At 39.7% G+C, this 12,669-nt stretch overlaps 1 protein-coding gene across 5 annotated transcripts in view; it reads right to left on the reverse strand.

The window, feature by feature from the left end:
• MBD5 (methyl-CpG binding domain protein 5) overlaps positions 1 to 12,669 on the reverse strand; it is a 185,803-nt gene that overhangs the window by 148,908 nt on the left and 24,226 nt on the right. The window lies entirely within an intron of this gene.

A 12,669-nucleotide genomic window follows, 5' to 3' on the forward strand; every position in this document is an offset into this window, starting at 1 on the left:
AAGTAGGAGAGGGGGTAAAATGGCTGTATACCAATGTTCAAGTCACAGTCATGGCAGTTTATTTACATACCATATTTTTCACAGTGTTTATTACTTATTTATGTATTTATTTCAACAATTTATATACCACTTAAAACCTTAGGCTCTAAGCCAGCCTTTCCCAACCAGTGTGCCTCCAGATGTTGTTGGACCACAATTCCCATCTTTCCTGACCATTGGCAATGCTGGCTGAGGATGATGGGAGTTGTGGTCCAACAACATCTGGAGACACACTGGTTGGGAAAGGCTGCTCTAAGCAGTGTACAGCAAGGTTAAAAGACAACCAACAAAAAAAGGCTAACCATACAATTAGAAACTGTACTCAAAATGTCTGCTAAATGTCTAATCTAAATGCAGTACAGTAACTATACTTAATAAAAAGTTATACTATCACTACAACACTAGTAATTCAATAGTTAACAATTATGTCAATTATATAAAAATTAACAAAAATTTGTTATATGCCTTCAAGTCGATTTCGACTTATGGTGACCCTATGAATCAGCAACCTTCAGTAGCATCTGTTACAAACCACTTTCAAGTCTGTGGCTTCCTTTATGGAATCAATCCATCTCTTGTTTGGACTTCCTCTTTTTCTACTCCCTACTGTATTTTCCAGCATTCTTGTTAACTAGTGATAGTTCTGGTTTAATTTGTTCTAACACCCAATTATTTGTCTTTTTCGCAGTGCATGGTAACTGCAAAGCTCTCCTCCAACACCATATTTCAAATGAGTTGATTTTTCTTATCCACTTTTTTAACTGCTCAACTTTCACATCCATACATAAAAATTGGGAATACCATGGTCTGAATAATCCTGACGTTAGTGTTCAGTGATACATCTTTGCATTTGAGGACCTTTTCTAGTTCTCCCATAGCTGCCCTCCCCAGTCATAGCCTTCTTCCGATTGCTTGACTATTTTTCCCATTTTGGTTAATGACTGTATTGATCCTTGATAAGCTCAATATCCTCACTGTCAAATTTAAAATTACATAAATCTTTCGCTGTCATTATTTTAGTCTTCTTGGTGTTCAGCTGTAGTCCTGCTTTTGTGCTTTCCTCTATAACTTTCATCAGCATTCATTTGATATCATTACTGGTTTCTGCTAGTATGGTATCGTCTGCACATCTTAAATTATTGACATTTCTCCCTCCAATTTTCACACCTCCATCTTGGTGCAATCCCGCTTTCTGTATGATATGTGCTGCATATAGATTAAGTAGGGTGATAAAATACACCCCTGTCTCACACCCTTTCTGACTGGGAACCAATCGGTTTCTCCATATTCTGTCCTTATAGTAGCCTCTGGTTCAGAGTATAGGATGCACATCGGGACAAGCAGATGCTATGGCACCCCTATTTCTTTTAAAGCATTCCATTGTTTTTCATGATCTATGCAGTCAAAGCCTATGGTGTAATCTATAAAGCACAGGGTGATTTTCTTCTGAAATTCCTTGGTCTGTTCCATCATACAATGTATGTTTGTGATATGATCTCTGGTATCTCTTCCCTTTCTAAATCCAACTTGGACATTGGCATTTCTTGCTACTTTGTTGTAGAATCTTCAGCATTACTTTACCTGCATGGGATATTAAGGCAATAGTTCGATAGTCACTGCATTCCCTGGGATCCCCTTTCTTTGGAATTGGGATGTATATTGAACGCTTCCAGTCTGTGGGCCATTGTTTTCTTTTCCTTATTTGTTGACACATTTTAGTTAAAATTTGGACAGATTCCGTCTCATTAACTTGTAGCAACTCTACTGGTTGCCATCTGTTCCTGCTGATTTGTTTGTTTGTTCCAAATATTTTAAGAGCAGCTTTCACCTTACATTCTAAAATTTTTGGTTCTTCTTCATACGGTCCCTCCGCGAATGAATCTGTCATCCTTGCATCTTTTTTATAGAGTTCTTCGGTGTATTGCTTCGATCTTCCTTTTATTTCATCTTGGTCAGTCAGTGTGCTCCCCTGCTGATTATTCAACATCCCTACTCTTGGTTTAAATTTCCCTTTAATTTCTCTAATCTTTTGGAATAAGGCTCTTGTTGTCCCTTTTTGTTGTCCTCTTCTATTTCAACACAATAACTATTGTAATAGTTCTTTGTCCCTATGTACTAGTCACTGTATTATCGCATTTAGGGTTCTAACCGTGTTTCTATCTTCTTTTGCTTTTGCTTTTGCTTTCCTTCTCTCTCTAACCATTTTAAGAGTTTCTTCAGTCATCGATTGAGGTCTTTCTGTCTTTTTAACTAGAAGTAGTGTCTTTTTGCATTCTTCCCTGATAATGTCTCTGACTTCAATCCATAATTCTTCTGGTTCTCTGTCAACTAAGTTTAAAGCCTCAACTCTGTCCCTTATTTGATTTTTATATTCTTCTGGGATGTTACTTAAATTGTACTTTGGCATTATGATTGCTTTGTTGTTGTTCTTTAGCTTTACTCTGATTTTCGATATTATCAGTTCATGATCTGTACCTCAGTCTGCTCCTAATGTTATTTTCGCAGAAAGTATGGAATTTCTCCATCTTCTGCTACCAATTATATAATCAATTTGATTCCTATATTGCCCATTTGGTGATGTCCATGTGTATAGTTGTCTTTTTGGTTGCTCAAAAAATGTGTTCGCAAGAAACAAATTATTGGCTTCACAGAATTCAGTAAGTCTTTCTCCTGCTCCAATTCTATCTCCTAAGCCTCATTTCCCCACAATTCCTAGTTCTCCTCTGTTCCCTACTTTTGCATTCCAGTCTCCCATGATTATCAGCACATCTTGTTTTGGTGTGTGATCAATTTCTTCCTGTACTTCTGCGTAAAATCTTTCCAATTCCTCTTCTTCTGCGTTTGCCATTGGAGCATAGACTTGGATGGTTATGTTAATAGGTTTAAATCTCATCAGACCTTATGTTATAGCTTCTGATATGTTTTGCTACATCCCCTGTGACTATTAAAACAACCCCGTTTCTTCTTAATTTCTCATTTCCTGCATAAAGTATTTTGTAGTTGCCTGATTGAAAATGTCCCATTCCTGTCCTTTTAATTTATTCATGCCAAGTATAATGCTGATACATCCCATTTCTTGCTTGACAATTTCTAACTTTCCCTGGTTCATGCTTCTCACATTCTATGTTCCTACTGGGTATGTTGTACAACTCTGGACTCTCCTTTCGCATCTGTGCGCATCAGCCTCTGGGCTTCCATTCGGCTTTGACCCAGCTGTGTCATTAGTCACAGCGGTACTTGTACTTGGTTCATTGTTCTTCCCCAGTAGCTCGGTGAGTGCCTTCTGACTTGGGGGGGTGTCTCATCTTCCAGCACTATCTCGTGTTGCAATTTGGATAGTCTATTCATAGGGTTTTCTTGGTAAGAGGTATTCAGAGGCGGTTTACCAATGCCTTCCTCTGAGTCTGGATGCATCTTAGTCTAGTGTCTCAGCTTTGACCATTCCGCCTTGGGTGACCCTGCTAGGAGTCTAGCCTCTTCGTCTAGATTCGTGAGGACACTGCTCTCAGCTTCGACGCTCTCAAACCCCCTTACTATGTTAAGGTATGCATCTTAGAGGGGATTAACAAAGCATTAAAATTAACACAAGCACAAACGCTTACCAGCAGGCCAGTCAGAATCCCAAAGTAGTCTTAAAGCTGAATGTAGTACCTAGCAACCCAGCCCCTCAACTCTTCTGCCTAGACTGAAAAGGCAAGAAGCCCCTCACAGTTCTTTTGACAGCTGTTTTCTTTTGAAGGCTCCTAAGGGAGGAGAGTGAGACAAGGCAGGTGGAAGCAGCCACAGGGGAGAAGAGAGGAAACAGAATTGCCCCAAAGACCAGTGGTGGAAAAGGCAGTAATGTGCTGCTTAACTGGAAAGCCAACAGCTACCAGACGTTTTCTGAGCACACACATTCTTAACTATTCTGTCACCTAGTGGCAGCTGGCCTATGATAATGCAAGGGTCACTTTGCAAGTAGCTGAGAAAGGCAGAGCTGTATAGGATAGCATCCGGGGATTGGTAATAGGCAGGTGAGCCAAAGGATGACTGAGAGCAAGGTCAGAGTTTTATAGGGATAGCCTGTTTAGCTCAATGGTAGTAAGAAGAGCACGATGGATTGAGCCACTGGCTCATTTCATCCAGCACCCTGTTCTCACAGTGGCCAACCACAAGCTTTGCATACAGAAGGCCCAAGATTCAATCCCTGGCTTCTCCAGGTAGGGCTGGAAAGGATGCCTGCCTGGAACCCTGCAGAACTATTGTCAGTGTTGACAACTTTAAGCTAGATGGTCCAATGTCCTGACATAGTATAAGGCAGCTTCTATGTTCCTGTGCTATTGAATAGTAAGCTATGCTATGTCAGGATGGATGGAAGTTGTCAGCACAAACCATGGTTTGGTGTGATGTCTGAATTGAGCCATTGCAAGAGGATTCATTGATGAACTCTGCACTGCCAAATCTATGAGCTTCTACTCAAAAGCCCTGAACTTTCTGGTGCCTTTGATTCAGCTGATCACTTTTTCCTACCAGATTCCCTTTATGCCCTAGGTCCTCATGCTTCTGTCCTCAGCTGGCCTGTTTCCTACTGATCCTAACTGCTCTTTCAGTATCTCTATAGGGCTCACTGTTCCTCTGTTTTTTCTCTCTGTGCTGGGGCCCTCTACTATTCACTTTATATACTTTCCCCCAGAGTAGCCTCAATACTTCCAATGGTTTCAATACCACCTACATGCTGATAACACACAGGTTTATCTCTCTTTTACCGTCTGTCTGGTCCTGTATTTCCAACTGTCTCCAAAATTTCTCCTTGGATGCTTCAACATTCTCTCAAGCCAAATATGTACAAGACCAAACTTTACAGCTTTCCTCACATTGTTCATTCTCCTTATTCATTAGCAATGTCACCATACACCTTGTCAATTAGGCATGAAGCCTTTGTTTTCTTTTTGAATTTTCTCTCTCAATTGCTGCCTCCCCCCAGTTCAGTCTGTTGTGAAGTCATGTCTTCTCCCTTTACATTTTAAAGGAGTAAGGAACCTTTGCATAGTGGAGGAGGGTGGAGATCACAGGAAAGTGCAAATACAAAAAAATGAGGGGCAAGGCCATAAATAGTTTTAAAGGTGAGGATGACAAGCTTATGCAGGATTTGTGAGTGGCCAGAAAGCTGACCAATTTAAGGAGGAGAGTCACATGGTGACATGAGAGATGAATGAATCATTTAAACAACAGAATGTGAGTGGGTAAAGGTTAGACAATAGAAGACTAGAGAAAAGAAAGTTACAAATGTTAAGGCAAGATATACCAGGGCATGGATGAATTTTCACTGAAGTGGTAGAGAGGCTATGCTTTTCCAATGTTGTAAAGTTTACCACCCTCAGCTATCCAAAAATCTCCTACTCCCTTGTTGCCCTTTATGCCTGGCAATGCCTCTGTGTGACTAGCACATGGTCTGAAAGCACGCCAGGCAACCACCTTGCTGAAGTTAAGCAGCTCTGGCCTTAATCAGTGCCTGGATGACTGATTGTCTGGGAACCACATGTATGTCACCTTGGGTTCCATGATGGAAGATAAAGAGAACATTCCCCCCTTTTACGTCCCTCCTCTAAACTCACTTTTCTATGAAGCATTAGGATGTTTTCTCTAGTCTAGTCCCCATCTACGTTGTAAGTGAGGCAAAATATGAGTGACTGAAAAAACATATTCTTCTACTGCCTAACAACTGCTCCCTTGCCCCATTCCTCTTTTGTTCCTCTATGTCTATTTTAAATTTTAAGCCCTTACAGGTAGAGACTTGTCATACTTGTTCTTTGTATATAGATGGCACTGTAGTAGTAGTAAGTAGTAGTAGTAGCAGTAGTAGTAGCAGCAGTACCACCACCACTACCATATTCTTCTGGTGCTTCCTATTACTACACACCACAAAAATATGAAATGTTTCAAAATGTCAGGTTAAAGGGATGTTTTATTTATTTTAAGCCTGGGGCACACAGAAGGTAGATTGGGATCAACTGGTAAAACTGAGTGATTCTGAAGTACATTAGTAAGATTTTTCAACTCCCAATTTTTAAAGAGTATCAAATAAAATTTCAAACAGCCTCAGCATTCTTCACCTATAAAATATTATCGTTACCTTTATATATAACCCATCCAACCAGTTTACATAGATGATACAGAATATGATTTACAATAAAAAAACCTTTAAACAAAAAAAATCACAAAGCAGAAAGCCCAGCAAAAAGCCAATTAAAACAGCATAAAAAACAGCGGCTAAAGCAATTAAAGGCAGAATAAAACACAGCCAGGAGAGGAGGGGTGCAAAATGTAAAGTACACAATAGGCAAGTAAGAGTATTAATTAGTTATTAAAAAAACAGTGTACCAGCAAGCCAAAGTTAAACAATAAAGTAGACAAATTTAAATCAAAGAGAAAAGATAATTTAAATCAAGTTGCCAATGTGTACCTGAGATACACATCCCTGAATATTTATCATCCCTTGATACAGCCATTAAAATGCACTGAAATGAAACTATATGGAGCACAGGTAGAAAACCTGTAGCCCTTCAAATGGTGCTGAACTACAGCTCCCATCAATCCTGACTATTGGCCATGCAGGCTGAGGCTGATCAGAACTGGTATTCAACAGCATCTGGAGGGCTGTAGAGCTTTTATGCTATGTAATAGAATATGTTTTATAATTTCTTAAATATATAATATATAAAGTTGTATGTGATAGATTTAATTATATGAATTCCTCTTTGTTCATGACTTGTCCAATCTGCATTCACATCCTAATTAGAACCTGATTCTACAAAAGAAACCCAATTTCAACAATGCAGTTTTTCATTTTCTCCGTACATACATACTGGGTAGTATCAAACATTCTTGTTTTATGAAATGCTACAAACAAACAAACAAAGTTTCCATTCATGGAATGCGAGTCGTGATCATGGATGGGGTCATTTCATGAGGAAATGAATTCTTCCATGAATGAAAGCTCTGTCTGTTCATGCAGTAAAAATATGACATACCACCTGAAAAGGTGAAATGCCCAGGAATTCAGGGCTGTGGAGTTGGAAGCAATTTTGGGCGGAGTTGGTAGAAATGTACTGACTCCGACTTCAAAGTACATTTTGACTGACAATTTTTTAAAAATATAAATTCAAAATGTCAAAGCAGCTTCCCATGAAGTCAGCTGTAGTTGAGCATTTCATCGTAACTCAAGATGGAAAACATTTTGTGTGTCAGTGTATGACACAGGACCCAGATGAAGACAAATGCTGTGATGCCAAGATCAGTGCATATTCAGGCAGCGATAAAAAATGCTCCTATGAGAGCTTCCAATTTAGAGACATTTACAGCCCTTTCCAGGGCTGTGGAGTTGGAAGTAATTTTGGGTGGAATCGGAGTCGGAGTCAGACAGTAGAAAAATAGAGGAGTTGGAGTTGAAGGTTTGGCGTACCGACTCCACAGCCGTGCAGGAATTCCACACAAATATTATCCTTTTATGTTTCTAATGGGCAGATTTCAGCACTGCAGAATCTACTTCGCTGTTTAGCAGAAAACCCTGAGGTCCATCTACTGGAACCAGGTGCAAAATAGTGTCTGTGGGCAGAACCAGATGCTGAATGGCTTAGTGGGGTGAGACACTAAAGCATAAGCTGTTTGTTCCATAAGCCAAACATTGGGATTGCCTGCAAAAGTTTCCATAAATCAGGAATTCTAACAGCCTAATTTCTGTTTCCTGACTCCTAACTGAGCAGAGGGAGTTGTGTCAGCTGGCCCAGGGGATATACAAATGAGCCAGCTCTCAGAGAGTGAGCAAAGAGGGAGAGCTACAGGAGATTGGCAGAGGAGGTGTAGGGAGAAAGAGACAAAGTCAGAGGGCTCCACAGCCGCTGGCTGAAGGAGCTCGGCCTAGCAGCCGAGCAGAGGAAGCTGTGTCAGCTGGTCCAGAGAATATACAGAGGCTGGAATCCAATCCACACTTATCGGGTCTCATTGAACCCAACAGAACTTGCTTCTGAGTAGCAATGTACTGGATTGCAGCCTTAGTTGTTAAATTTGTATCTTCTCTTTCCACAAATGGTGCTCAAGGCAGTTAACAGAAATAAATGAAAAGTAACTCAATTATTTATCATCACTATTGCTATTAATCTTACAGCCCTAGTCCAATGACCTGCAATGGTAAATAAGCAGTGAATATTAACCGTAGCTGGCCACAGACTATATTGTGCCAGAAAAATTATACCACAGGTGCAGGCAGAGAAGCCATTGTTCATGCTTCAAGTCAAACAAGATGATAATCCACTGTGAGCTTTGAAGGGTATATAGTAGGGCCCACTCATACGGCGGGTTACATTCCAGACCCCGCCTAAAAGCAAACCCGCCAAAAAGCGGAACTCCATCAATAAAATAGCACCTGACACCCCAAAAAACACAGTAAAAGTGGAACAAGAGCCGTATGAGTGGGGCCTTACTCTAATTACCCTAATTAAAAGCCGCCATATTAGCAGAATGCCAAAAAGTGGGCTGCCGAAAAGCAGGGCCCTACTGTACTCAGATGAATCCCTCCCATCTCCGCTTTCCAGTCACAACACTTGGTTGACTGATATGATTTAATGGCTATCACATGACAATTTATGAGCACGAGACATCTTACCTCCTAGGATAATAGTATTCCACAGGGCTCCCACCATATACAGTTGCTGCAGATGTTACTGCATGGTGTGAGAACTTATGTTGTTTGAATGTACCTTCAGTCTTAACAGAATATAAAACCATATACATGTGTTTATTTTATATAGACATATAAAAATGCACACATACTTTGCAATATACTTGGTTCAACTCTACACTACTCCTGATTTAATTTCACAAGTCCACGTTCACTGACTTCAGTCAGGTCAAATAAACCAGCTGAATGTCTTTGTTTTCACCTTTCCACAAAATGTAAAGCAGGTGATTCATGCAATAATACTATAATCTCAGAAACACTTTACAAAAATGGATCATTTTAACATTGACACCGTGTAAATACCAAGATAGAGAGAAATTAAAACTAATTTAGCAATTTAAAACAAAAATGTAGTAAGACTATTTTAGCAAATGCAAAGATTTTTGTGGTACCTTAAAGACTAAACAATTTATAATGGCATAGGTTTTTATGGACCAGAGTCAACGTCAAATACACCCATATTTGTTTTTTTTGACAAAAAGTGCTCCAACAATAAGCAACTTCAAGTGCTTTGGTTAATATAATAAATTTAAGTTTTAAAAAGCCATACTCAGAGATAGCTATACTGTAAATTGTTAGATTGTTTCTGCTCAACCTTAATTACAGTTTATTGTCTTGATGAATTGAGAATGTATAACATCACATTATTTGAAGACACACATCCTCCTCCTAGAGAATTTTCACTGTAAATATGTTAAAATATGCAAAATGGGATCTTTAAATGGGCTGCATGAGCTAATTAAATGGGCTAATATTTGCCAAAGATCAAGCTTATTATGGAGAACACACAGAATTTATGCTTGGAATCGCTAACCATTATACACTGAATGCTTGTTCGGAAAGCAGGCTTTGCCTGTCCCACTGCTCCACCTCAATGCCTTAATTATAAATGACATGCATGCATATACATTGCAAACTATAGAAGCCCAGTGTGGCCCATCGCCCCTGCTTTGTCTCAGTCAAGGGGTGAAGATGGCTCTTTATCAGGCCAACATATCTTGCAAGGCTTGGGGAACAATTCTGGGAGGCTGATCCATGCCATCGTCTTCCAAGATGCACCACTCACATGGTCAGTGAAAGTGGATTTCTTTTCACCTAAGCTTTACCTCAGCTGCGGGAACCTTTGATACTCCAGATGTTACTAAACTATAATCCCATCTTCCCTGGCCATTGGTCATGCTTGCTAGTGCTGATGAAAGTTGCAAGTCAGCAACATCTGGAAGGCCAAAGGTCTCCCACACCTGCTTTTACTAGATCCCATCTTCACCTGTGCCGTTCCTCATATTCCTTTGCCTTTAAGCCATGTTTTCGGGACTAGACAGGACCTTCTGTAGAAATGTACCAGCCAGTATCTTTCTACAAGAGAAGATTTTCTATTTTTAAATCAACTTAGCAAGGTTCAGAAAACCAAAAGAGGGAAATGGATTTTGACTCAAGGTCTCCTTCATTAACCACTCCATCACTGCCTTAGCCTTAAAATGGATGGGGATCTGTTTCCACACAAAGTGTGTACAAAAAAATCTTGGGGGAGGATTATTTCTCCCTAGTGAGCTCCTTTGATGTCCCCACCTGTCACTACAAGAACTATTTGGAATTGGCATTGCTGTTGCAGAACAGGTAACCACTGTGACTCAACCTTGCAAGCTATGGTCTGAAGGCACATGAGACCAGCACCTTGCTGAAGCTAAACAGGGTCAGGTCTGGTCATTGCCTGGATGGGAGACCTCCCAGGAACCGTATGTAAGCCACCTTGGGTTTCTATCACGAAAAGAAAGGTGGGGTATAACTTTAATAAATAAATAAAAATAGTAAGATAACCTGAAGATCCTAAGACAAGGATGGACCACAGATTTGGGACATATGCTGTACTCCAAACAATGGATATCAACATTAAAAACAATTAAATCTTCACTATACCAATGTTTAAGGCTGATCCAATAAAGATAATATTTAAGACAATCAAATACCCAGTAACATTCCATGAGATTTGTAGAGTTAGGACTGAAGTTTAGTACTTTTGAAAAAAATTCTGGAGAAACTTTAGTATGAATACATTTGATGTGGGGCTGAATGTCTTAAATCTATATTTACTTGCAGCAGTTTCTCTTTCAGCCAACTTATACTACATTCCTCACTCTAGGATGCATACCTTAATGTGGTGAGGGGTTTGAGAGTGTTGAAGAAGCTGAGAACAATGCCATCAGGAGTCTAGATCAAGAGTCTAGACTCCTAGCAGGGGCACCCAAGGCGGAATGGTCAAAGCTGAGATACTAGACTAAGTAAGATGCATCCACTCAGAGGAAGGCAATGGTAAACCACCTCTGAATACCTCTTATCATGAAAATCCTATGAACAGAGTATCCAAAATGCAACATGAGATAGTGCTGGAAGATGAGACCCCCAGGTCAGAAGACACTCACCGAGCTCCTGGGGAAGAACAAAGGACAAGTACGAGTACCGCTGTGACTAATGATGCAGCTGGGTCAAAGCCAAAAGGAAGCCCAGAGGCTGATGCGCACAAATGCAAAAGGAGAGTCCGGAGTTGTACAACATACCCAATAGGAACATGTAATGCGAGAAGCATGAACCAGGGAAAGTTAGAAATTGTCAAGCAAGAAATAGAACGTATCAACATTACAGTATTTGGCACAAGCAAATTAACATGGATGGGAATGGGACATTTTCAATCAGGCAGCTACAAATTATTTTATGCAGGAAATGAGAAATTAAGAAGAAATGGGGTTGTTTTAATAGTGAGAATTGATGTAGCAAAACCAATCAGAAGCTATAATGCAAGGTCTGATGAAATTTAAAGGGGAAACCTATTAATATAAGCATCATCCAAGTCTATGCTCCAATGGGAAATGCAGAAGAGGAATTGGAAAGATTTTACGCAGAAGTACAGGATCACAATGATCACACACCAAAACAAGATGTGCTGATAATCATGGGGAACTGGAATGCTAAAGTAGGGAACAGAGAAGTACTAGGAATTGTGGGGAAATGGGGCTTAGGAGATAGAAATGAAGCAGGAGAAAGACTTACTGAATTCTGTGAAGCCAATATTTGTTTCTTGCAAACACATTTTTTGAGCAACCAAAAAGATGACTATGCATGTGAACATCACCAAATGGTCAATATAGGAATCAAATTGATTATATAATTGGTAGCAGAAGTTCCATACTTTCTGCGAAAATAACATCAGGAACAGACTGGGGTACAGACCGTGAACTGGTAATATCGAAATCAGAGTAAAGCTAAGGAAGAACAAAGCAATCATAATGTCAAAATACAATTTAAGTAACATCCCAGAAGAATATATAAATCAAATAAGAAACAGAGTTGAGGCTTTAAACTTAGTTGACAGAGAACCAGAAGAACTATGGAGTGAAGTCAGATACATTATCAGAGAAGAATGCAAAAAGACAACACCTCTAGTTAAAAAGGCAGAAAGACCTCAATCGATGACTGAAGAAACTCTTAAAATGGTTAAAGAGAGAAGGAAAGCAAAAGCAAAAGGACATAGAAACACGGTTAGAACTGTAAATGCAACAATACAGTGACTATTATGTAGGGACAAAGAGCAGAGTTTGGAAAAGTTACTTTTTTGAACTACAGCTCCCACCAGCCCAATCCAGTGGCCATGCTGGCTGGGGCTGATGGGAGTTGTAGTTCAAAAAAGTAACTTTTCCAAGCTCTGACAAAGAGAACTATTACATTAGTTATTGTGTCGAAATAGAAGAGGACAACAAAAAGAGTAGAGCAAGAGCCTTATTCCAAAAGATTAGAGAAATTAAAGGGAAATTTAAACCAAGAGAAGGGATGCTGAATAATCAGCAGGGGAGCACACTGACTGACCGAGATGAAATAAAAGGAAAATGGGAACAATACACTGAAGAACTCTATAAAAGAGA

Source organism: Rhineura floridana, chromosome 2, assembly GCF_030035675.1.
Source record: "Rhineura floridana isolate rRhiFlo1 chromosome 2, rRhiFlo1.hap2, whole genome shotgun sequence".
Lineage (NCBI taxonomy): Eukaryota > Metazoa > Chordata > Lepidosauria > Squamata > Rhineuridae > Rhineura > Rhineura floridana.